Raw genomic sequence first — 26,880 nt, 5'->3', positions numbered from 1 at the left:
TGCAAATATATTCTAAATACATAAAAATACACACATTATAAATGCATAAATCTAAACATATAAATTCTCAATATCTATTTCCAAATAGACATAAAATTTAAATATCTAAATTCTAAATGCATAAATCAAGTAAACCTTGATTGTTTATACAAACAATATTTTAGGCTGAAGAATAGGCAAATAAACCCCAAAAGTACATAGAAGGAACAGGAGGACAAGACAGCCTGGGCCCCGCTGTGGTGGGGCTGACTCATCAATGAAATGATGGAGATTATCAGCCAGGAAAGACACCAACAAAGATGACATCAGGTGGTTCTAGGTGTCCTGAAGGCAATAAAAATCAGAATATTGTCAAATAAATCTCTAGATTGGATATACCAACAAACATTTATACTAGGTGCGGACAAAGGTGCCTATTTCCTCACACCTTTGCCCAAACTTTAGATAATCACATTTATAATATTCACTTATTATTTTAACTTCCATTTCTTTGATCATTAATGAGGTCACTTAAATATATGTATAACTGCTTGTGTTTCTTTTATTGTCAATTACCTGGTTATATCCTTGAACAATTTTCTACCATGCTGATCACCTTTTCATGTTGATTAAAAGCTTGTTATTATGTTGCAAATATATTAATGATTGTCTTTTGGATTTTGATGGTGCTATTTGGTATGCAAAAGTTATATTTAGGAGGTCAGGTGGTGGCTCATGCCTGTAATCCCAGCACATTGGAAGGCTGAGGCACTTGAGATCAGGAGTAGGAGACCAGTCTGGCCAACATGGCAAAACCCCAGTCTCTACTAAAAATACAAAAATTAGTCGGGCATGGTGACACACACCTGTAATCCCAGCTACTCAGGAGGCTGAGGCATGAGAATTGCTTGAACCCAGGAGACGGAGGTCACAGTGAGCTGAGATCGTGTCACTGCACTCTAGCCTGGGTAACAGAATGAAACTCTGTCTCAAAAGAAAAAAAAAAATCATTTTAGGTAACTAAATCCATCAATTGTTTTCTTTTTCTTTGTAGTTTTCTAATTTTATTTTTTTCTAAAACAAGTCTTCATTGCATCCAAGATAACACATGTAGGTTTCTAAGTCATCTCTCAGTTATCTTACAGTTCTATGTCCTGTATTTAACTCTTTCATTCAGTTTTATTGTAATGCTCTTATTTTACTATTTCCCAAACAGATAGCGCCATTGACTTTGAATATTTTCCCGCTGCTCTGAAGCACCTTCATCCTATTTTACCTCTGTATATGTGTTCATCCCAGGATGTTCCATGTTGCTTTACTGACTTGTCTTTCCATCCTTCAGGCAGAACCATGCCTTAGTCCAGTCTCGGTTTAGTCTAGTAGTATCTGTTTGAGTAAATACAGATACAATAGTACCTGTTTGAGTAAAAAGACCCATTTGCTAGAAATGGGTCTTTTAAACTGACCCCCTTATCTCCTATCTTTCTCTGCCTTCTAATCTGATGAATGAATTGTGAAATGCTCATTGACTTGTTTAGGGAGGGAGAGATGGAGAGACTGTGAGAAGAAAAGCAAATGAACTTTTTTTTTTAATACTTTCTTGCATCATGCTGCATACACTAAATGTCTTTAATCTTGACAACAACAAAGATAAATATTAGCATCACTATTTCGTAGATAAAGAAATTGTCTCTCAGAGAGGTGATTGAATTGTCCAAGATCACGCAGGAATGAAAGGAGGAATTAAGATTCAAACTCAAATCTATCTGACTTCGACTTACAACACAGGGAACCCATGTTCTTGGGTGCTGGTCCACGAAGGACTGTGGAGACAGAGGCTTTACCAGCTCTAGTGCCACTGCGAGGGAGAGAGCACTGAGCCAGGCAGTGCCTCTGGCTGCTGCTTACCCTTGCTATGCTAGTGCCTTGCCACTGTTTGTACAAAGACAGGATGTGCAACCACATGGTAAAATTAGAGGTCATTTTCAGCAGCGCCCCCTACCCTGTCCTCTTCCCAACTAAATATTTTCCTCGTAAGTCAGCCATAGTCTTAGAAACTTCCTACAATGCTTCCCAGAACTTTCTTCATATTTAGGTTCTGTCTCTGGAAATACCCTGGTTTAGCTGGCAAGGAGATAGGGCCACAGGAAAAATGTAGCCCTTGCTATATGGCCTTGGGTAGTCTATTTTGCATCCCTAGGCTTCTATTTTTTTCACTAATAAATTAAGGATAAAAATAATTGTACTTATCGGCTGGGTGCAGTGGCTCATGCCTGTAATCCCAGCATTTGGGAAGCTGAGGCAGCAGGATCACCTGAGGTCAGGAGTTTGAGACCGGCCTGGCCAACATGGTTGAGGCAGGTGGATCACTTGAGGTCAGGAGGAGGACCAGTCTGGCCAACATGGTAAAACCCTGTCTCTACTAAAAAGACAAAACTTAGCCAGGTATGGTGGCACACGCCTGTAATCCCAGTTACTGTGGAGGCTGAGACAGGAGAATTGCTTGAACCTGGGAGGCAGAGGTTGCAGTGAGCTGAGATGATGCCATTGCACTGCAGCCTGGGCAACAAGAGCAAAACTCTGTCTCAAAAAAAATTGATAATAATAATAATGATCGTACTTATCTTGTGATAATAAAATAAATTATAAAATAAAGTGCTTGGAACATGCCTAACCTAAAGGTTATAGTGTGTGTGAATGATTGTTACCATCATTATTCTTTTTCATTGTTATGATGAAAACTGAGAGCAAGTCTATGAAGAAATGGAGATAATGTTAGAGGAATGGATTAGTTCGCGGAAGCATAAAAATAAAATGCAGTTAGTAAAGCTTTAAAGAACAGATCTAAATTATGTGTTGAGGGCCCAAGATGACAGACTAGGAGAGAAAGTGGGAGAAACTGGACACCTGAAGCTAGGTAAAGTCTTCTCTCTCCAATTTCCCCAGGCCTGGTATCTGTCAAAAGGAGGAAAGGTTTTCATCACCTTCGAAGAGACCTAGCATCTTCCCTTCCAGGATTTGGTCTCATTACTGTCTGTCCTTAGGAAGGCAGATACAGGAAGCCAGTAAACAGCTGATGGGGGATCTGGGAAACAGTGAGAAAAGGGGCAAGGGCTTAGTGTGTAGAAGGCACGAGAGACATTCTTTACACAATCATCTATGCCTCGTGCTTTTATTCAGTGAGCATTCATTAGAGACTGGGTGAAAGCTAGGGATACGCAGATGAAAAAGTTACAGAAGACACTGTCTGTGGGAAACTTAGTAGGAAAGACTGACAAAATAGACAGGCAATTATATTCAGTGCAACAAGTACTATGTCATGGTCAAGATGGTAGAGGATTCATGCAAGGAGCACTCCCCTACATTGAAGGCCAGAGAAGGCATCAGATTCTGCGTCTGCAGGAAACCAAGATTGAGAGCCCAGGAGGGGCACTCCATTCAGTGGATCAATCATGGGCAAAGGCTTGGGCGTGGAGGTGAACAAGGCCACTGAGGGAACTGTAAATGAGCTGCAAGTCATTTATTGTGGCTGGAAACCAGCACAGGAAGAGAAAGAGTGGTAAAAGATGAGATTGAGCAAGTGAACTGGGAGCAGATGATGAAGGCTCCCATGGACCAGGCCGAAGGCTGTGGTCTGGGCACAGTGACCATCTGTTTGCAAGGAGTATACTTACTGCCAACATGGTTGATACACAAGGAGTATACTTTCTCCTTGCAAACATCCCCTGTCCTGCTGAGTGTGGATAGTAGCAGCAGGTTTGGTGCATCATTGTAGAGCTCAAGTTTTTAGACTAGTATAATAGTTTAATTTTTGCTACCACATAAGTCATGTTGAAGTTCTAACATAACCTCTTGACATGTCCTGAGGAATAAGCCAGAAAGATTGAACTATAGCTAGGCTCAAAGGTAAACTTGAAGCTAGACCTAGGTGCCATCAAAAAAAGTTCTCACTGGTATCTTGAGGTTCTATATGAGAACTGGTCAGACTTACGTTCTGATATTGCTTCAGTAAAGAGCCTCAAAACCTTTTTCCTGAAATGAGGAAATGTCAGAGATAAAAGCCAGCTCAAATTTGGCCAAGCAACACATATTACTTCTATGGCTTGTGAACATTGACCTCACTACAAAATATAATCATAATTCACCTGGGGGAATTATCGTTCAGCAGGACATTAAAACTGCACATGTTTTATACACACTTTTTGAAGGAGGAATGGGGAGGAGAAGAAAAGAAATAAAATAAAGGGAAAGAAAGGGAAGGAGAAAGGGAGGGAAGGAAGAACGAAAAAGTGGAAAAAGAGAGTGTCTGTCTGTGTTTGTATTAAATGATGGCCAGGTTGGAATAGCATAACATTTGGATATTTTCTACAATCCTCAAAGAACAGAGAACACAACGGGGCATCCCTTCCCACACCCCGGGGTTTACGTGAAACTCACAAATGTCATAAGTAATCAAAGGGTCTCATTCCGAAAGACTTAAGGTGTTTTACCTACTGAAGATGAACTTGGAATATTCAGATGGATTCCTCTGTTAGATCAGTGGGGAGGATTTATTGTAGTTATTGAGGTGTCAGCTTATTTTGGAACTCACTATCCTCCACCAAATTCCTTTGAGTCAAAGGGAAGTGACACATTAACGGGAAGATGTCCTCTTGTAAATCTCTTTAAGCACGAGCATGCTTTTCAAAAGGCTCATCACTCATGAACCTCTCACCACGTGGGTCAGTTAACTATTTTGAAATAAATCTAATCAAAAATGCTTATCATCCTAAAATCATCTTCTATGAGAGATGGTTACAGAAATGACTCATGTTGGGCTTCTTTGATTGCAAAAAAAAAGAGAGAGACAGACTCACTAAAATTGCCTCAGAAACAAGGTGTTTCTCATGTGGCTGTGCAGGGAAACAGGATATCAGGAAACTCACCCATGTGGAACTTGGGAAAGCCAAGCATCTAGATTTACGGGGAAAAGGTGATTACAGGGAACTGGGACCAGATGATTCAAAGACCAGGTTAGCTCCTTCTGTTTTCTGTGGCAGGAATTTGCCAATAATTTTTCTAGAACTCTGCTATTAGGATTCACCTCCAAGTCCTCTCTGTATTTCCTTACTCTTGTTTCTCTGTTTCTTCTCTGGCTACCAGTATATCTCATAATTTCTTAAAAGAAAATCTGATTTGCTACTTCTATTACACAAGAATAATATTTTTAAAGCCTCTGCCTAGAAGAAAATTATATACCTAAACACACACGTATCAATTAACAAAATATCCATTGCATGTAATAATCACAGCTAAGACTTCACATGTGCAGCTTTTTTGCAAAAAAATTCATGTAGCTTCCCCCATAAAATTTTGTAGAGAATAAACAAACAATTGAGTGAATACCTTTGAAATCTTAGTGATTTTATAAATATGAAATTAAAGCTATTAACAATATTTTTCAAAAAAGAGCAAAAAGAGTGTAGACCCTATCTTTGAAGTCACTATATGAGCCATGACAGAGGTTGGCCAAGCAGGAGTGGAGGTTGCCCTGTCCTGTTCTGCCCACTCACTAGATTGGAGAAAGCCTCATCCCTCAGCTCTCTGGGCACAGGCCACCTCAGTCCCAGGCTTAGCAATGCATAAATCCTTGCAGGATGATGAGGGCTTGACAGCCACTCCTGATACCATAAACTTTAAAATGCTGAACCTTTGAATCCCAAGGGTGTGTTATATTCCCAATAAAATCAGCACTATGCTTTAGAGGTTGTTAAATAACTGTCCCAAATGCGATTGCATTTAGGCCTAAATTGTGCTGAATAGGTTATCCAGTATTGGAGGGGGGTTGGTTTATAGTCTTTGGGAAGCATCCCTGGAGGATGCACTAATACAGCCTTACTAGCAATAGTGAGATTTGAATTGGCCAGGAGGGAAAGGGACAGCATCCTAGGAAAAGGCATGGAAGAGGAAATAGGTCTTATGAGAATGTTGAGTGGGTGGAGACCACTCAATACGGTAAGGTTTGAATTAAAAGTGCTTTATGCAATCACATTGGAATCTGGCAGAGTCCAAATGGTAAAGGCCATTGAAAGTCAAATGAACGAATTTATTCTTACTATGGTAAGCAACAGAGGGCCATTCTAGATGTCTGGACAAAACATCACATCTGTGCGAAGAAATCGTTAAGTGATCTCATAGCTCTATATAATAAGTTGGTTTCTTGGGTAAACATCTAGAACTGGCTGAAGCCTAATGTTACTTTGACTCTCCTAAATGCACAATCTTTTACCTGCAATCTAGGGGGGCATTTATATCATTTACTGGGAAGCTCAAAACTATGAAAAAGAATCAACTCACCCAAGAACAGTTTAACTACATTTATAGTATGTTGGACCATGCCTAGCACAGAGTCTTAAGCAGAGAATTCCCTTAATGCATTTCTTTTCCTGTTCTGATAGAGTATTTAGAATGCAGGAATACTTATAATCGTGTCATTCATTTGGTGTTACTAACAAAATTTTTGCAGTGTTGTATTTTTGATCATATGATGATATATATATGTAGTAAGCTATGTTAATAGGTTGGATTTTATTTTAATATGAAAAATTTACAATGCTATGAAGAATTTAAAGGCTGGTGAGAATGAGGAATCAGAGAAGGCCCTGGATTTTCCAGTTAGGGAAAGAATAAGATTCTTTATCTCTGCGCTTCTGATTCTAAGTCATTAGAAATTGTCAGAAAGAAAAATAAAGATTCTGAAATAAAATCACGAAAGGTATAGAGGCCTAAACACAATCTGGCCTCTGCCTGAGTCTTGTGACCTTGAGGCAGGGTAACTTCATGTTTTGAGAGTGGATTCTGGAACTGAACATGACCTGGGGACTCCTGGGGGCTGGTTTGTCCCTGAGGAAGAGGCTGTGGGAGAGAGCCTAGAGAGCTGTCATGAGGGACCCAGGTCAGTTCGCTGTGGAGCACCCTGGGCTGAGCAGAGCTCCTGGGAGAAAGGCTCCCGGTTGGCCCTCACACCCGCAAGACCACTGTGTCCTCAACAGGGGACAACTCTGTGGCTGTGGCAACAACAGGCACCAGGAGCTCAGCCCAGAACCTTGAACTCAGAAATGTCCATCGTCAATGGCTGTAACTAATAGTGGTTGAAGAATGTTGCTTCAAGTGGAAGAAAGCGTGAATGACTTCCAGATTCACCTGAGTGGCAAGAAACAACAGGGCTAGTGCCCTTGGATGTTCTTAAACACTAAGGACATGATTACTACATAATTTGGGTGTACAGGGAGGAAGATGAGAGAATGGGAACAAATGATCTTGAATCGTTGCCAATCTGGTCAATGGGAACCCTGGTGTTTCCTCTAGTCACTATGAGAGGCCATATTTTGAACCCCATTTCATAATGTGAGGCAATTCATATATGAGGCAGCAAATAAACATTAATAATGTGCACTAGAGTCAATTTCATTGTGTCTCAGGAATCCTGGGAACCCAGGAAGATAAACTCACTGGAAGCATAAATAAACAAAGATTGTGATAATGTCAATAGAATTAATTGAATAGACTATGTGATGGGAAAATAAAGTACCAACCAAGATTTGCTGAAGGTATTTGAAAGTTCACTGCATTATTAGGACATGGAGAGTATTTACCCAACAGCCCTAATTATTACGAATCTGTTTCTATGCATACTTGCATATAATGCTAGAATTTTCCCAGGAGTCATATCCTTTGATTTTTTACTAATTTATAATGAATTTGAACCATTAAAATCATTACAAATTCTTTGATTTTACTGATGTGTAATGGACTTGAACTTTTAAGAGACTGTCTGGAAAATGTATATAGATAATTATAAATTATCTAAGGGCTAATTATGCCTTTTGTGGATAGCTGCTTTCTTCTTTCCCTTCTTACATTCTTGTTGTTTACGAACTCATGCAAAGGTGAGCAATAAAATGTAGAGACCACAAAACATTAGTGCTTGAACTACAGTTTTCAAAATATGTTACTAATAAATCAGATTTATACCCATGCCCCACCCCTACCCCCACTCCACTACCTGCAGAGATTAGATATTGCAGCCTAGAAAACAGGTACAGGATTCTGTGCTTTAAATACACACCCCAGGTAGATTCTGACGCAGGTGCTCCCAAGGCTGCACTTGGGAAAACACAGCAAGATTTTTGATTAAATAGCCTTAACAGCGATGCTATAAAGTATAGTGAGAAGACAAAGTAAGGGGTTACTTATCCTTATTTTTTCATAAGCATATGCTTATCTTTATTATCTCCAAAAACCAGGTAGGAAAAACTGATGCATGAAAAATGCAGGAGCTACTGAAATGACAAAGAGGTGTAGGCTGAAGACTGAAACTTGAGCCTGCTCTTTCTTGGGCTTGTAACCTTACACAGTGTAAGCTTTGCACACAATAGAATGGCAAACAAGCGTAGATCATCTCATTTGGTTGGATCCAATGAAGTACTTCCAATTCTGCTCCAACGGCATGTGGTAATATATTCTCAATAAAAATAACAGCCACGTATGTACTCTCTTGATGTCTATAAACCCATGTTACAGAGCATTATAATGTGAGACTTTCTCTTTTAGATTTCTGGAGTACAAACAAGCAGGTTTGCTTAAGAATGAATGAAAAGCTGTTTAATCAGACTCCCATTCTACTCTCTACCTGGAGAGTTAGATGTCATTGTTTCTAATATATTTGTCTAAAGTTTTGATCTTTACTTAGTGATAAATGGTTATTAGAAAGATAATAGAAACAGAGTCTTAGCATTTCTGCTTATGAATCCAGAACCTTAGTACCTTAGTGATGTCCAATACTAACTGCACTCACTTATACTCTCCTTAGTTATTTAAACACTTTCTTTGCCCACACTGCCTGAACAACATGGACATGTCGTGACAATAACTGAATCTACTGAGGGCAGATAATGAGCACCTAATTCTTTAGGCAGAGACTTTTGTATTTAGGCCAGTATTACACTGGGAAACTTTCTATCACTTTTTATTGTTATTACTTTGGGGGAGACATGGGCTGTGGCATGAGGAGTGGGCTTCCTCTCTAATAATAAATAAATAACAAATTTTATCTATATTTATTAATTCACAAAACTGGAAGTACAATTTTTTTTTTTTTAACTAGCTCAAACTTCTGGACCTTTCTCCCAATTTTCACTCATCCAATAACCTGGAAGAATTCCAATTCTGCAAATCAAGTTACAGCATCTCTTCAAGTTAAATTTAGAGAATGGATATGAGACCATTTTTATCAGTTGCCTAATTTAAAGATGTTATAACGTTTTATTTTGTTTCATTATGAAGATTTTAGTTGAATGCCTTAAAATTAGTAAAGTTAACATAGCTTGAAGTCAAGTAATATTTTACAGTGTTCATTACTTAAGTTCAATAACGTTTGGTTAGTGAACAAAAGAACTGTTAGCATGAACTAAATTTGTAACGTTAAAGTAATTGGTGTGTGGTGTACTGCTTCTATGGAAATAATGTCATTCTCCAGGACATACAACAGAATTTTTTTTCTGGAGTCCTCTGTGTGAAAGAAAAATATGTTAGAGGGCAGAAACAACAAACTTGTGTGCATATTCTCTTTTTTTTTTTTTTTTAGACGGAGTCTCATTCTATCTCACCCAGGCTGCAGTGCAGTGGCATGATCTCAGCTCACTGCAGCCTCTGCCTTCTGAGTTCAAGTGATTCTCCTGTCTCAGCCTCCCGAATAGCTGGGACTACAGGTGTGTGCCACCACACTCGGCTAATTTTGTATTTTTAGTAGAGATGGGGTTTCATCATACTGGCCATCTAAAGCTACTGAAATACAAATAAATAATTTCAAAAAATGTTTAAATAAAAAATAACAATAAACTCTGACATTTTAGATGGTTAGGAGCTCCACTAAACTGACAGGCAACCACAGGTGAAGCCTAAGTGTAGTTTTACCGAGGTCATATACACATACTTGTAGCATGTCCAGATTAAAACACAATAACAAAATTAAATAAATAAAAATAAGAAGCAAAGACTCCTCCCCTGTCCTGACTCTTCACCCCTCCATACAAATGACTAAATGTTGACTATATTTTCAAATTATGTGTAAGGGAAAATGTCAGTGACAGTGAAGGCTCTTGAAGCTAATAGCGTTTAAGGATCTCTCTCATTTTCTACTTTTTCATTTTTTTACCCAGCATATTTCGAAGATAGGCTATAATACAGATTAGTGGGCATTATGGTCCTTGAGAGAATGATTCTCAGAGGCATGAGAATTGAGAACAGCTCCCATAGGTGATACATACCCAGGAAATTTTGATATACCTCCTCTCCAAATTGTTCTGTATAAATTACTGCATATATAATTCAAAATGTATTTCTGGTTTCACTAGGAAATAGAGTAAACCTCCTATAGACAAAAACACAAACAAAAAAGAACAAATGGCTGAAACCAGAGCAGATAGCTGAGAGCAGTGAACAAGGAAGGGGAGGATTGTGATGAAGGTGCTTCTCTTCATCAGACATGTGATTTCAAGACTAAGCCTTTGGCTGATCTCAAGGTAGAAAAGCTAAACATGAATATTTCCTTCTAATAGAGACCATCTAAGGGAGTTACAACTTTGCTTTGCCTGCCTCCTGGCAGAAACAAACACAAATCATATCTGGAGGAAAGTATCCACAATTTAGGCCTCAAGATTCCCACAGATTCAATTCTATTTAACACACACAATGAAACAAGACACTGTGATGGAGGTCAGCAGAAACCACAAACAATTGCTCAAAGTCTCCAAAAATCTTCTGAATTATCAGATGCAAAATATGAAATTATGATACATCATACTAAAATTATGAAGTCTTTTTTTTTCATTGGGCCCAACGTCTTTTCTTTTTTTTTAAAAAAATTATACTTTAAGTTCTAGGGTACATGTGCACAACGTACTGGTTTGTTACATATGTATACATGTGCCATGTTGGTGTGCTGCACCCATTAACTTGTCATTTACATTAAGTATATATCCTAATGCTATCCCTCCCCTCTCCCCCTACCCGACGATAGGCCCTGGTGTGTGATGTTCCCCTTCCTGTGTCCTAGTGTTCTCATTGTTCAATTCCCACCTATGAGTGAGAACACGTGGTGTTTGGTTTTTTATACTTGTGATAGTTTGCTGAGAATGATGATTTCCAGCTTCATCCATGTCCCTACAAAGGACGTGAACTCATCGTTTTTTATGGCTGCATAGTATTCCATGGTGTATATGTGCCACATTTTCTTAATCCAGTCTATCATTGATGGACATTTGGGTTGGTTCCAAGTCTTTGCTATTGTGAATAGTGCTGCAATAAACATATGTGTGTATGTGTCTTTATAGCAGTATGATTTATAATCCTTTGGGTATATACCCAGTAATGAGATGGCTGGATCAAATGGTATTTCTAGTTCTAGATTCTTGAGGAATCACCACACTGTCTTCCACAATGGTTGAACTAGTTTACAGTCCCACAAACAGTGTAAAAGTGTTCCTGTTTCTCCACATCCTCTCCAGCACCTGTTGTTTCCTGATTTTTTAATGATTGCCATTCTAACTGGTGTGAGATGGTATCTCATCGTGATTTTGATGTGCATTTCTCTGATGGCCAGTGATAATGAGTATTTTTTCATGTGTCTCTGTGCTACATGAATGTCTTCTTTTGAGAAGTGTCTGTTCATATCCTTCACGCACTTTTTGATGGGGTTGTTTGTTTTTTTCTTGTAAGTTTGTCTGAGTTCTTTGTAGATTCTGGATATTAGCCCTTTGTCAGATAAGTAGATTGCAAAACTTTTCTCCCATTCTGTAGGTAGCCTGTTCACTCTGATGGTAGTTTCTTGTGCTGTGAGGAAGCTCTTTAGTTTAATTAGATCCCATTTCTCAATTTTGACTTTTGTTGCCATTTCTTTTGGTGTTTTAGACATGAAGTCCTTGCTTATGCCTATGTCCTGAATGGTATTTCCGAGGTTTTCTTCTAGGGTTGCGCGTCCAGGCGCTTGGTGCCAGAAGCTAGAGCCCCTTGGGGCTTACCCCCACCCCACCCCGCCTCACTGGGTCAGTGAAAAAACGATCACATTAGTGGTATTTCACCAGCGACCCACAAGGCCAGCAGACCCTGCCCCGCCCCACCCCGTCCCCTCCGTTCTCAATGAATATAACAAATGACATGGAGGATGATATTATAAAAACATGTCCTTACAGATTTGGAAAAAAGAACCATAAAGAAATTTTAAAACTAAACATAATTTAAAGTCAAAAGCACAACTAGTGAGTTAAAAAGATTACACAAAGCTGAAGAGTGAATTAGAGAACGGTCAAATACATTTTAAAAGATTATCCAGAATGCAGCAAAGAGAGGTAAGGAAATGAACTCCATGGAAGATATTAACAGGCGTTAATGTAATCATAGGATGGGTACTCCCTGCCTGCTGCACAGACAAAACCAATTCACTGGAACTGTGGGATTGAAGTAAAGAAAGAGTTTAATTGACGTGAGGCTGGCCGCATGGGAGAACTAGAGTTATCGCTCAAATCAGTCTCCCCACAAGATTGGAGGTTAAGGGTTTTCAAGGTTAGTTTGGTGGGCAGGAAACCAGGGAATGGGTACCATTGATTGGTTGGGGAATGCGATCACAGAGGTGTGAAAAATGATCCTCATGCACTGAGTCTGCCTCTGTGTGGGGACCACAGGATCAGTTGAGTCATGAGTCATGAGTCTTGGTAGAGTCAGTCTGAACAACATCTTAAAAGACCGATCTTGAAAAATTTTGGATTAAGATGGCAAATAGGCAGCAGGACTAGCTTGGAGCTCCTGCTCTGGCAGAGCAGCATGTGGAGAATTACATAGTAAACTTCTGCTCCAAGAACTATTGCAGGAACATATCAGGAAAACTGGATCACTGCTGCAGACTCCTGAGATGCCAAAAAATTGTGTCTGCTTGCCTTCTCAGTGGGGAGTCTCGTGGTCTGGGGCAAGTTCTCAGCCCTAGTTACTGGCTGCTAGGAAACAGAGTCAGTGCTGCTGTGGGGGCACAGTGGGAGTGAGACTGGCCTTTAGGACTGTTGGCTGTGTGGGAGCAGAGTAAGACTGGTGACTGCTGGCTTTCCCCCACTTCTGTGGCAACATGTATGACTCAGCGGAGGCAGCCATAATCCCCCTGGGAATAGAACTCCATTGGACTGGGAACCACACCCCAAGCTCCACAGCAGCCACAGCAAGCCCTGCTTAAGAAGAGGCTGAGCTAGACATGCCAATCCCTGCCCCAAACTGGTGGTCTTTCTCTACTTGCCCTAGTAGCTGAAGACAAAGGTCATACTCTCTTGGAAGCTCTATGGCCCTGCCCACTGCCTGATAAACCTGAATACTTAACCAGGTGTCTTTAGGGCAAGTTTACATCCTCCTTATAAGACCGCTGCTGATGTGCTCTTGAAAGTGTCATTGGCTGGGTGTGGTGGCTCACGCCTATAATCCCAGCACTTTGGGAGGTCGAAGAGGGCCGATCATGAGGTCAGGAGATCAAGACCATCCTGGCCATCATGGTGAAACCCCATCTCTACCAAAAATACAAAAATTAGCTGGATGTGGTGATGCGTGCCTGTAACCCCAGCTACCCGGGAGGCTTAGGCAGGAGAATCACTTGAGCCAGGGAGTCGGAGATTGCAGTGAGCCATGAGTCGAGATCGCACCACTGCAGTCCAGCCTGGTGACAGAGCAAGACTCTGTCTCAAAAAAAAAAAAAAAAAAAAAACAGAAAGAAAGAAAAGGAAAGTGCCATTCCTGGCTGGAGGCCAACCGAAGCAAAACCAGTGCACTAAACAAAAATATAACCAAGGATCCTCACAGAGTCCACTTTACTCCCCTGCTACCTCCACTGCAGCAAGTGCTGGTATCCATGGCTGCAAGACCTGAAGACAGATCACATCACAAGACTCTTTGCAGACACTTCCCAGTACCAGCCTGGAGCCCGGAAGCACTGCTGGGTGGCTAGATCCAGAAGAGCAAACACAATTACTACAATTTGGCTCTTGGGAAGCTCCATTCCTAGGGGAAGGGAGAGAACATCACCCTAAGGGAGCACCCGAGGAAGAAACAAAAGAATCTGAACTGCTTGAATCTCAGATCTTCCCTCTGACATAGTCTATGCAAATGAGAAGGAACCAGAAAAACAATTCTAGTAATATGATAAAACAAGGTTCTTTAACACCCACAAAAGATCATACCAGCTCACCATCAATGGATCCAAACCAAGATGAAATTTCTGAATTGTGAGAAAAAGAATTCAGAAGGTCAATTATTAAGCTAATCAAGGAGGCACCAGAGAAAGGTGAAGTCCAACTTAAATAAATCAAAAACATGATACAGGGTATGAAAGGAAAATTCTTCAGTGAAATAGACAGCATAAATTTTTAAAAATCGCAACTTCTGGAAATCAAGGACAATGAAAATGCAGAATGCCCAGGAAAGTCTCAGCAACAGAATCAAATAAGCAGAAGAAAGAACTTCAGAGCTTGAAGACAAGGCTTTAGAATTAACCCAATCCATCAAAGACAAAGAAAAAATAATTCAGAAAAAATGAACAAAGCCTCCAAGAAGTTAGGGACTATATTAAATATTCAAACCTAAGACTAATCGGTGTTCTGAGGTAGAAGATAAATCCAAAAGTTTGGAAAGCACATTGGAGGGAATAATTGAGGAAAACTTCCCTGGTCATACTAGAGATCTAGACATGCAAATACAAGAAGCTCAAAGAACACCTGGGGAATTCATCGCAAAAAGATCATGGCCTAGGCATATACTCATCAGAACATCTAAAGTCAAGATGAAGGAAACAGTCTTAAGAGCTGCAAGGCAAAAGCCCCAGGCAACCTATAAATGAAAATTTACCAGATTATCAACAGATTTCTCTATAGAAACCCTACATGCTGGAAGAGATTGGGGTCCTATATTTACCCCCTTAAACAAAACAATTATCAGCCAAGAATTTTTTATCCAACAAAACTAAACCTCATAAATGAAGGAAAAATATAGTCTTTTCCAGACAAACAAATGCTGAGAGAATTTGCTACTACAAAGCCAGCACTACAAGAACTGCTAAAAGGAGCTCTAAATCTTGAAATAAATCCTCAAAATACACCAAAATAAAATTTCCTTAAGGCATAAATCTCATAGGATCTGTATAACAATAACACAATGAAAAAAAAATGGTATTCAGGCAACAAATACCATGATGAATAGAATAGTACTTCATGTATCAATACTAACATTGAATGTAAGTGGCCTAAATGCACCACTTAAAAGATACAGAATGGTAGAATTAATAAGAATTAATCAACCAGGTTTCTGCTGTCTTTAAGAGACTCACCTAACACATAAGGACTCACACACACTTAAAGGTAAAGGAGTGGAAAAAGATATCCATATAAATGGACACCAAAAGTGAGCAGAAGCAGCTATTCTTATATCAGACCAAACAAACTTTAAGCAACAGCAGGTAAAAAAACAAAGGGGACCATTATATAAGGTACAAGAACTAGTCCACCAGGAAAATACCACAATTCTAAATATGTATGCACCTAACATTGGACCTCTCAAATTGATAAAACAATTACTACTAGACCCAAAAAATGAGATAGATGGCAACACGATAATAGTGGGGGACTTCAATACTCCACTGACAGCACTAGACAGATCATCAAGACAGAAAGTCAACAAAGAAACAATGGACTTAAACTATACAACAAATGGACTTAACAGATATTTACAGAACATTCTACGACAACAGTAGAATGCACATTCTATTCATCAGCACACAGAACATTCTCCAAGATAGACCATATGATAGGCCACAAAGCAAGTCTCAGTAAATTTAAGAAAATTAAAATTATAGCAAGTACTCTCTCAGACCACAGAGGAATAAAATTGGAAATCAGTTCCAAAAGGAATCCTCAAAACCATGGAAATCCATGGAAATTAAATAACCTGCTCCTGAATGGTCATTGGGTCAACAATGAAATCAAGACGGAAATTAAAAAATTCTTTGAACTGAGGGATAATAGTGACACAACCTATCAAAACCTTTGGGATACAGCAAAAGCAGTGCTAAGAGGAAAGTTGATAGCATTAGATACCTACATCAAAAAGTCTGAAAGAGCACAAATAGACAATCTAAGGTCACACCTCACAGAACTGGAAAACAAGGATAATCCAAACTCAAGCCCTGCAGAAGAAAATAAATCATGAAGATCAGAGCAGAAATAAATGAAGTTGAAACAAACCAAAAAAAATACAAAAGGAAAATGAAACAAACAGCTGGTTCTTTGAAAAGATAAACAAAACTGATAGACGATTAGTGAGATTAACCAAGAAAAGAAGAGAGAAGATCCAAATAAGCTCAATTAGAAAAGAAATAGGAAATATTACAACTGATACCACAGAAATACAAAACATTATTCAAGGCTAACTATAACACCTTTACATGAATAAACTAGAAAACCTAGAGGAGATGGACAAATTCCTGGAAATATACAACCCTCCTAGATTAAACCAGGAAGATACAGAATCTCTGAACAGACTAAAAACAAGCAGTGAGATTGAAATGGTAATAAAATGATTGCCAACAAAAGAAAGTCCAGGATCAGATGGATGCACAGCTGAATTATATCAGACATTGAAAGAACAATTGGTACTGATCCTATTGACACTATTCCAAAAGATAGAGAAAGAGGGAATCCTCCCTAAATCATTCTGTGAAGGCAGTATCATCCTAGTACCAAAACCAGGGAAGGATGCAACAACAAATAAAGAAAACTACAGACCAATATCCCTGATGAACATAGATGCAAAAATCCCCAACAAAATATTAGCAAAATGAGTCCAACAGCATATCAAACAGATAATCCACCATGATTAAGTGAGTTCCATACCAGGGATGCAGGGATGGTTTAACATACTTAAGTCAATAAATGTGATATACCACATAAACAGAATTAAAAACAAAAATTGCTTTATCATCTCAATAGATGCAGAAAAATCATTTAACAAAATCCAACATCCCTTTATGATAAAAAGCCTCAGCAAAGTCGGCATAGAAGGGACACACTTTAAGGTAATAAAGGCCATCTATGACAAACCCACAGCCAGCATTATACTGAACGGGGAAAAGTCGAAAGCATTCCCCCTGAGAACTGAAACAAGACAAGGATGCCCACTTTCACCACTTCTATTGAGCGTAGTACAGGAAGTCCTAGCCAGAGCAGTCAGACAAGTGAAAGAAATAAAAGGCATCCACATCAATAAAGAGGAAGTCAAACTGTCACTGTTTGCTGATGATAAGATTGTACACCCAGAAAACCCTAAAGACTCATCCAAAAAGATCCTAGAACTACTAAATGAATTCAGCGAAGTTTCAGGATACAAAGTTCATGTACGCAAACCAATAGTTCTGCTATACACCAACAGTGATCAAGCTGAGAATCAAATCAAGAACTCAATCCCTTTCACAATCGCTGCAAAAAATAAAATAAAATACTTAGGAATATACCTAATCAAGGACGGGAAAGACCACTACAAGGAAAACTGCCAAACACTGCTGAAAGAAATCATAGATGACACAAACAAATGGAAACACATCCGATGCTCATGAATAGGTAGAAACAATATTGTTAAACTGACCATACTGCCAAAAGCAATCTACAAATTCAATGCAATTTCCAACAAAATACCACCATCATTCTTCACAGAACTTGAAAAAACAATCCTAAAATTCATATAGAACCAAAAAAGAGCCCACAAAGCCAAAGCAAGATGAAGTAAAAAGAGCAAATCTAGAGGCATCACATTACCCAACTTCAAACTATACTGTACGGCCACAGTCACCAGAACAATATGGTACTGGTATAAAAATAAGCCCATAGACCAATAGAACAGAATAGAGAGCCTGGAAATAAAGCCAAATACTTACAGGCAACTGATGTTCGACAAAGCAAACAAAAACATAAAGTGGGGAAAGGACAACAAATGGCGCTGGAATAATTGTCTAGTCACATGTAGGAGAATGAAACTACATCCCCATCTCTCATCTTATACAAAAATCAACTCGAGATGAATCAAAGACCTAAATCTAAGACTTCAAACCATAAAGATTCTAGAAGATAACTTGAGAAAAATCCTTCTAGATGTTGGCTTAGGCAAAGAATTTATGACCAAGAACCCAAAAGCAAATGCAACAAACACAAAGATAAACAGATAGGACTTAATTAAACCAAAAAGTTTATGTACAGCAAAAGAAATAACCAGCAGAGTTAACAGACAACCCCTAAAATGGGAGAGAAAATGTTCACAATCTATACATCTGGCAAAGGACTAATATCCAGAGTCTACAAAGAACTCAAATGAATTCACAACAACAACAACAACAACAACAAACTCTCAAACAATCCCATCAAAAAGTGGGCTAAGGACATGAATAGACAATTCTCAAAAAAAAAAAAAAATATACAAATGGCTGACAAGCATATGGAAAAATGCTCAACATCACTAATTATCAGGGAAATACAAATCAAAACCGCAATCCAATACTACCTCCCTCCTGCAAGAATGGCCATAATAAAAAAAATAATAAATGTTGCCATAAATGCGGTGAAAAGGAACACTTTTACACTGTTGGTGGGGATGTAAACTAGTGCAACCACTATGGAAAACAATGTGGAGATTCCTTAAAGAACTAAACGTAGATCTACTGTTTGATCCAGCAATCCCACTACAAGTTATCTATCCAGAGGAAAAGAAATCATAATATGAAAAAGATACTTGCACAAGCATGTTTATAGCACACAATTTGCAGTTGCAAAAATATGAAACCAGCCCAAATGGCCATCATATATACACAAACACACACACACACACACATACACACACACACCATGGAATACTACTCAGCCACAAAAAGCAATGAAATAATGATATTTACAGCAACTTGGATGGAATTGAAGGCTATTATTCTAAATTAAGTAACTCAGGAACAGAAAACAAAACATCATATGTTCTCACTCATATGCGGGAGCTAAGCTATGAAGACGCAAAGATGTAAGAATGATACATTGGACTTTGGGGACTCAGGGGAAAGGGTAGGGGGTGTTGAGAAATAAAAGACAACACATTGGGTACAGGGTACACTGCTTGGGTGATGAGTGCACCAAAATCTCAGAAATCACCACTAAAGAACTTATTCGTAACCAAACACCACCTGTTCCCTAAAAGCCTATTGAAATAAAAAAATTAAAAAAAAATTTTAAGACCAATTTTAGCTTCTATACTAGTGGTGTTATCTATAGAAGCAACTGGGGAAGTCACAGATTAGGTGACCTCTGGCCACATGACTCTTGAGGGATAAAGGGTTATAGAAACTACACTCATTTTGCCAGGCATGGTGGCTCATGCCTGTAATCCCAGCACTTCGGGAGGCCAAGGAGGGCGGATCATGAGTTCAAGAGTTGAAGACCACCCTGGCCAACATGGTGAAACCCTGTCTCTAATAAAAACACAAAAATTAGCTGGGCATGGTGGCACGTGCCTGTAATCCCAGCTACTCGGGAGGCTAAGGCAGGAGAATTGCTTGAACCAGGACCTGGGAAGCGGAGGTTGCAGTGAGCCGAGATCACGCTAATGTACTCCAGTCTGGGCTACAGAGCTAGACTCCATCTCAAAAGAAAAAAAAAAAAAGGGGGGAAAGAAAAAAAAAGAAAGAAAAAAAGCTACATTAATTTAAGCAGAATTCGGGCCTCCCACAATCCTAACCTTGTGGCCCTTTCATTAGTTTTACAAAGGCAGATTCCTCTTGGGAAGGGCTATTATCATTCTTGTTTTTAAAGTTCAACTATAAACTAAATTTCAGATAGCTTGGCCTGCACCCGGGAATAACCAAGGACATCTTAGAAGTTAGAAGCAAGATGGAGCCAACTATGTCAGAATTCTCTTACTTTTATAATTTTGCAAAAGTGGCTTCATTAAAAACAGAATCAGGTTTTAGTACATTTTTGATTAGTGTTCCAAAAGGAGTAAATGAAGGGGTATCAATATTGAAGATTATTTTACCAAAAGTTGATGAAAGATAAATTCGTATCTACAGAAATTGATGTCCCAAGGCAAAAAAAAAAAAAAAGGAATCCATTTATTAATACACACATTGTTGTAAAATTAAAGTACAACAATACAAAACGAATATATTTAAAGCAGCCTGTGAGGAAAAACAAAAATAAAAAAAGATCATCAGTGTGAAATGACATTTAGGTTGACAAATTTAGACAGTTCCCAAATTATGGTGACTTGACTTACGATTGTTCTGCTTTATAATGGTGACAAACCAATATGCATTCAGTATGTTCCTTGACTTATGATGAGATTATGTCTGCACAAACCATCATAAGTTGAAAATATTCTAAGTCAAAACTGTGCTTTCAACTAGGATATTTTCCGTTTATCTTACCCCATTATGATGTAACCCTATCAAAATCGAGGAGTATCTTCCACTGTTCAATGTATTGAGGGAAAACACTTGTCAGACTAGAATCATGTATTCAGAAAAGTGAATTTTAAGTATGACTGAAATAAAGACATTGTCAGATAAGGGTCTTGTCATGAACCCGCTCCCATCATCTCATCTGTTTTGCTTTGCCCTGTGTCTTCCCTAATCCATCCATCTTTTCACTCCCTTTGGAACCCCAGGGCACAGTTCTCCTTCACGTGGTAACCTCTGTGCTGCACATCCCATCTAATCCCCTACTGTCCAAAGACAAAATTTCAACAATTTAGTTTAAAGATTTGAATTGGCCTTATTTGAAATTCCAGAATCAGGCAACACTTTGTTCCATAATAAATGTTCCAATGAGCGTAGCAGAGGAGATTAGTTTTATATTCGGAGAGAGGCTGAAGAAAGCAGGAACCAGAAGCAAAATGTGAATTGGTCATTTCAAAGTTACTTTGAATGTGGGAACAGTAAAACAGAACAATAGAGAAACAATTGATTTGTTAACATTAGGTTGCTCTTTTTTTTGTAAGGACTAAAGGCAATGGGGAACTTCATTTAACATGCCATTGAAAGGCTGAAATATGAACTTCGAGCGATCAAGTCCAAATTGGGAAATTTGAATTTGATCTCTCTCTCCTGATTTCTCGGAAGACCAGTAACTCAGTTTTGGTTTGGTGACGAGTAACCTCAGAATTAGTGGCTCCATTTTGGTTTTTAGTCTGGTCTGTTGGGGGCTAGTGGGCTAGTGCAGGAGCTTAGCCCACAAGAATGGCCTCCTTTAACTTTTATTTCATGTTTATTTGAGTTGACTCTTCTTTGGGGACACCACATCACTCAAAGGAGCTCAATTCTCAAAAACCATGTGTCTCTCGGTTAGGAGAAGCATTGGCCAGCTCCCCAGAGCTCCCGAGAGCTTCCTCTCCACTGCTGCACCCACCTCTCCCCCATCATGCTCAGTCTCTGGTCACTTGAGATCAGGTTGTCCAGTACAAGCCTCCACCTTTCCCTGGACAGACTTCCTAGAGCCTGTCCTCATTCACTGAGGATGTCAGGATCAAGCTCACAGCTTTCCTTTTCCTGGTTCTTGCCATCAACTCAAGTGACTTTAGGATCTGCCAGGGCAACAGACTCAGTCTCTTCACCTCAAACATTTTCACCTTTAATGCACATCGACCTCCCCTAGGCAGGTTAGAATCCAGGTCATCGCCTGACACCGCTTTCCTTTTGGGCATTTGTCTTTCCATCTGTCTTCCCCCTTCATCTTCATGACATTTATCCGAGTCACTTGCATCACCTGAAGGTGAGTACCTCCTTATTTTTTGCACCCACAGGCTTTCTACCTGCCTCACTGTGTCCTGGCCACCTCCTGTTTCAGCGGCATTGTCAGTCTCATACAAAATCAAGCCAACTGTGCATGAGCTCTGCTCCTCTGTCTCCTGCTGGAGATAGATCAGATATTACAAGTGCATGTACTGGATTCACTGAAAGTTAAAGATTTCCACCCAGAAGTGAGTGTCTCGCTTCTGGGTGTAGTGGTGAACTCATGCTGCCACTCCTGACTGTGGCTGTGTCCATCTTCTCACTCCATGTGTGGGGCTTCATGTTCTGCAGAAGGCTGTACCCCTGCTTTGCTGAAAAGTAGGCACTTTCTGCCAGGAAGTTCATTAGCTTCCTTCCCTTTACGCCTGCACACTCTCCTGTGGAGGGATGTCCATCCTTCTCGCTATCAGCCTGGTCTGCATCTACAGCCCTGGACAGTGATGATCCCTTCCTTTAGAGTGTCCTCCCGGTGGGTGTTCTGCCTGCCACTCCTGCCCTTCCCTGCACTCCCCACCTGCTAACTGTATTCTCTCAGCTCCTCCAGGGACAGTGATTTCCAGGTTCTGTGGCTGGATAGTTTCTCTCCCCACTGTAGGTGGGCTCAACACACTTTGGCTGGGTAATTTAATCCCCCCATAATTCCAATTACCATTCTTGTGCTGATTGCTCCAAGTTAATATTTCAGGCCTCAATCTCTCTGTCTCAGTTTCCCTGTGCCACTGTTTGCCCCAAGGATACTCATCTTCTGGCCCACACAGCTCAAGTCCACACATGCTACTGCTTCCGCTGGGAACCTCTTTCTCCTCATTCCCCTCCCTTCACCTACACAACTGGAACTCCCAGTTCTGGGAAACTTTCTTCAATCCCTCAGTTGTACACCTGTGAGTCACATGCCTCTTCTGTTAGCACTTCCTATGCTTAGGAAATCGCATCCCTCTGTGAAGTACTCACTCATTACTGTGTGACCTGTACTATTTCCTCACCAGGGCCTCAGTTCTGTGGGGAAAGGTAAATGTTCTGTACCTACAACAATGCTGTCTTCATAGTAAGCATCCCACAGACATTTTGAAGGCACTGGATAAACAAGTGAACAAATGAACTTACTAGCTGTGTGGCTTTCACACCAGCCAGGAAAATACTCCTTTCTGATAAGTAAAAGGACCTTGTGATCGTTAAATGAGTTAAAACATTTTGAAAGTGTTTTGTGAGTAACACAATTGCTTTATACACATGAGATGAAATATGACATTGCTATGTTTGCCTTTGAAGGAGATGAAATTTTTTTCATAATATCATGATTTGTGATGACACCATCATTTTAAAGTTTTCATTTTGAGCCCGTGTAGCCAGGTAGTTGCAAAATTGAACCACAGAATGATTCAATAATGAATTATCCAATTCTTTTTTCTAGAGTGTTTAATAATAATCTGGAAAGCTGTGCTCTACAAATCATAGTAGAAACTGCTCCATGTGTGAATCATTAATGGTTATTTTTCTTTAATAAATGATTGTAAAAAATATTTTAAGTTTCATGAGACAGAACTCAGTTTTCTGCAATTTTAAGAAAATAAAACCTAAGTTGATTAAAATTGAAACTGGAAGAGATAAATGTTATGTTTACCAATGCAAATCTATTTTATGATGTGGTTATCTTGAGAGTCATTGAAACATTGTTTTAGTTCTTTGCAGTTTAGATTTAATGGGCCGTGAATCTTAGTTCAGAAATTTTACAACTGATTCTGTTTGACTTTTTTATGAGTCAGTTGCTTGTACATATTGTTAACAATCTTTTCATGTGATGTTTTCATTTCTTTCCATTAAAATATTCTATGAAAAGAACTTTTAAATTTAGAATTTAATATAAAAGGGATTGGATTAGGAAATGCCCTTTTATTTTTTAAAAGAATAACAATGTATTTTTTTTTTTTTTCCTGAGATGGAGTTTCACTCTTATTGCCCAGGTTAGAGTGCAATGGTGCAATCTTGTCTCACTGCAACCTCTGCCTCCTGGGTTCAAGTGATTCTCCTGCCTCAGCCTCCCGAGTAGCTGGGATTACAGGCGCGTGCCACCACACCCTGCTAATTTTTGTATTTTTAGTAGAGACGAGGTTTTGTCATGTTGGCCTGGCTGGTCTCGAACTCCTGACCTCAGGTGATCCAACCTCCTCAGCCTCCCAAAGTGCTGGGATTACAGCGTGAGCCACCACACCCGGCCTGAGTTCTTTTTTATTGAGTACTTATTATTTCTGAGGAAGGTACAGCTCCTTCTCTGCTAGCATTTACTAAGGAAAATCAATTTGGAGTTCTCAAGAGAAACACATCATTTTTAACTAACTATAAGTCAGATGATAGTACAGAAAGGGATAAATAAATGAAGTACTTTGGAAGGAAGAAAACATAGCTGTTAATCCTGCCTGGGGATATTGGAGAAGCCTTAAGAAGTGGCTACTTTTAAAAAGATTCCTAAATGAAGGAAAGACATTTAAAAAATGATTAAGAGGAAGGGCATTCCAGATATAGGAAATTTCTAGAATTAAGGCATGACATAAAAGAATGTGATACATTTGTAAGAAAATAAATAAAGCGTTATGCCTAGAGCAGTAGTTCTAGAACCTCAGTGTGCCGGAGGATCACAGGGCAGGCTCATGAATCACAGAGCTGGCTAAGTTGGTGTAGGGTGGGGCCTGAGAATGTGCATTTCTAACAAGCTCTCAGGTGCAGTTATGGTTGTTCTGGGTGGACTGCCACTGGACTAGAAAAATGTTGATATTGTCTAAAGAGTTTTGGAAGACCAGGTAAGAAAAAAATGTTGTAGTCAATTATAAAGATACTGAATATCTGTGCTCAGAGATTTTTGGTTTGTTTTAGTTCATGGGGAAAAGCTGGGTTGAATCAATTTTATAACAGGTTGGAGTTGGAAGAAGCTGGAAGTCGTTGAAACGAAGTTTCCCTAGTAATAAAAAGATGATGAGACAGCCATAAAGGACACACTATTGACAGGGACCTGTGATCTTTTGACTTTTGAAAATGGAAGAAAGAAAGTAGTTTTTGTGCCTTAGCATTGGTGGCTTGTCTGGTGGTGTGGCCATTCACGGAGTTAGCAACCCCGGGAGCTGCACCACTGGACTAGAGTGGGTTCATGGCAAAGGGGAGAGACTGCGAATGCCTTAGGATTGGCTTTAATGTGCTGCAGCCACCCCAAGGACAGGGGCCAAGGAGTTACTTGGAAATTTGTATTTAGATTTCAGAAGAGTTGGAAGGAGAGGTTTAAGGAATATGCATGTCAGAAAGAAGAGAAGTCAAGAGAGGGTGAGAATTTCCAGGGAAATATTGGGATCAGGCAGAGGAAACAACTAAGAAGGAAAGCTGAGAACTACCTGAAATTTACAGGGAAGAATCCAAGGACGGTTGCAGAGCCTGGAACTTTCCAAATGTTGATAAAATGTATTGGCACTTAGTATTTTGAGACAAAACAAATTTTTCTGTGCTTACTATCCATAAAACTTAGGGAATTTTCCTAAAATCTGGCATCAATGTACTTCTCGCCCCTTATTCTGTTGAATACTAACATGTTATTCTGTTTATGGACTTGCTATAATACATTCCATTTAAGAATCCATGCAAATTCAAGTATGGACTTATTGTGTATTTTGACTTCCATCTATTTCAATGGAAAGTAAAACTTAAAAACATTACCTGGCCTCTTTTACCTACTTTGCTTTTAGAGACTTGTGGGAAGATGTGGGTTATGATTAATGTGAGAGTTTTAGATATGGTCTACGCATGTATAGTACAAGAAACTTAATCAAATGCTAAGACTAAGGCTAAAATTAAACTCTGGGATTTGTTAAGTTTGTCTTGATGATTTGAAAATGTCCAAATGAATGAGCATCTGATCCCTTCAGGAAGCCTGGTGATACAAGGGAGAATTATTCACTCAGAACGAAAGCTCCAGAATGCGTTTGGAGCAGTTGGAAGCAGATACAATTACATCAGGTGAAGTTCTTTTATGACTGCTGGAGTTGCTCCGAGGTGAAAGAGAAAATGCAGAAACTTGGGGCTCCAGATGGCAGGAGATCTATTTTTAGGCCAATAGAAACTTATATTTGGTTGGGTCACTTAATACAATGAGTAGCAGAAGTGTGTTGAAAAAGTAATTTATACCTGCATTTGAAAGAGTTTAGCACAGACCAGATGGGAGCAGGTGCCATGGGAACAGCCTAGGTCAGCCAGCAAGTAGGAAAAAAAAGGAAGAAGAGCAAATATTTCAGGGACAAGTTACTGAGAAAGTTTGGTTTTCCCTAATCCTTCCTGAGATATTTATAAGTAAAAAGTGGAAGTAACCAATATACAGGAAGCTTCATCCTGTCCTGAAAAAATTCCTTGCAACTATTATATATCAATAAAAGAAAACACGAAAAATTCTTATGTAAGTCAATTATTTAGATTTTAAGACTCATCTTCCAAGGGAATTTTTTTACATAGTAATGGTGGTTAGGTTTCCAGGCTAGTTAGCAAAGAGCTCCTTTAACAGCAACTAATCTATTTGACTATGAAACTGAAGTTGAGTTTATGGAATAAGAGGTCCTGGGGAAGATGAGGAGAAACAAGAAAATAAAATAAGCAAATTACCTTTTGTTTTCCAGATGCAATTCTCTTGAAATATAAAAAACTTGGAATCATCTCGGCTTCCAGGGTCACTCTCCATAGTCCATAGAAATAGCCCCAAACAGTTCCACCTAATTACAGCAGTTAGGCAGAGTTAGGCAGCACCTCTCTCTACTCCTGTGTAAAACCCCTTTCTTCCCAACAAGAAACAGAGGTGATAGTCCATGAGAACATTGAACTAGACTGAGAGCACATGGGATTTAAAATCAGGAGATTCAGGTTCAAGCATTAAATGTATCTTTACCCTCGATTTAGAATTTCCATGCTATGATTCTGTTTATACACAGAAAACAGTATTGTGAACAATTTCAACATCACAGGATTAGGGTGAAAATGGAAAAATTTGATGTAAAAGTGAA

The sequence above is a fragment of the Rhinopithecus bieti genome, unplaced genomic scaffold, assembly GCF_001698545.2.
Source record: "Rhinopithecus bieti isolate Rb0 unplaced genomic scaffold, ASM169854v2 scaffold_2439, whole genome shotgun sequence".
In the NCBI taxonomy this organism is placed as follows: Eukaryota; Metazoa; Chordata; class Mammalia; order Primates; family Cercopithecidae; genus Rhinopithecus; species Rhinopithecus bieti.
The sequence above is the reverse complement of the archived record's forward strand: the minus strand, read 5'-3'. Positions refer to the sequence as shown.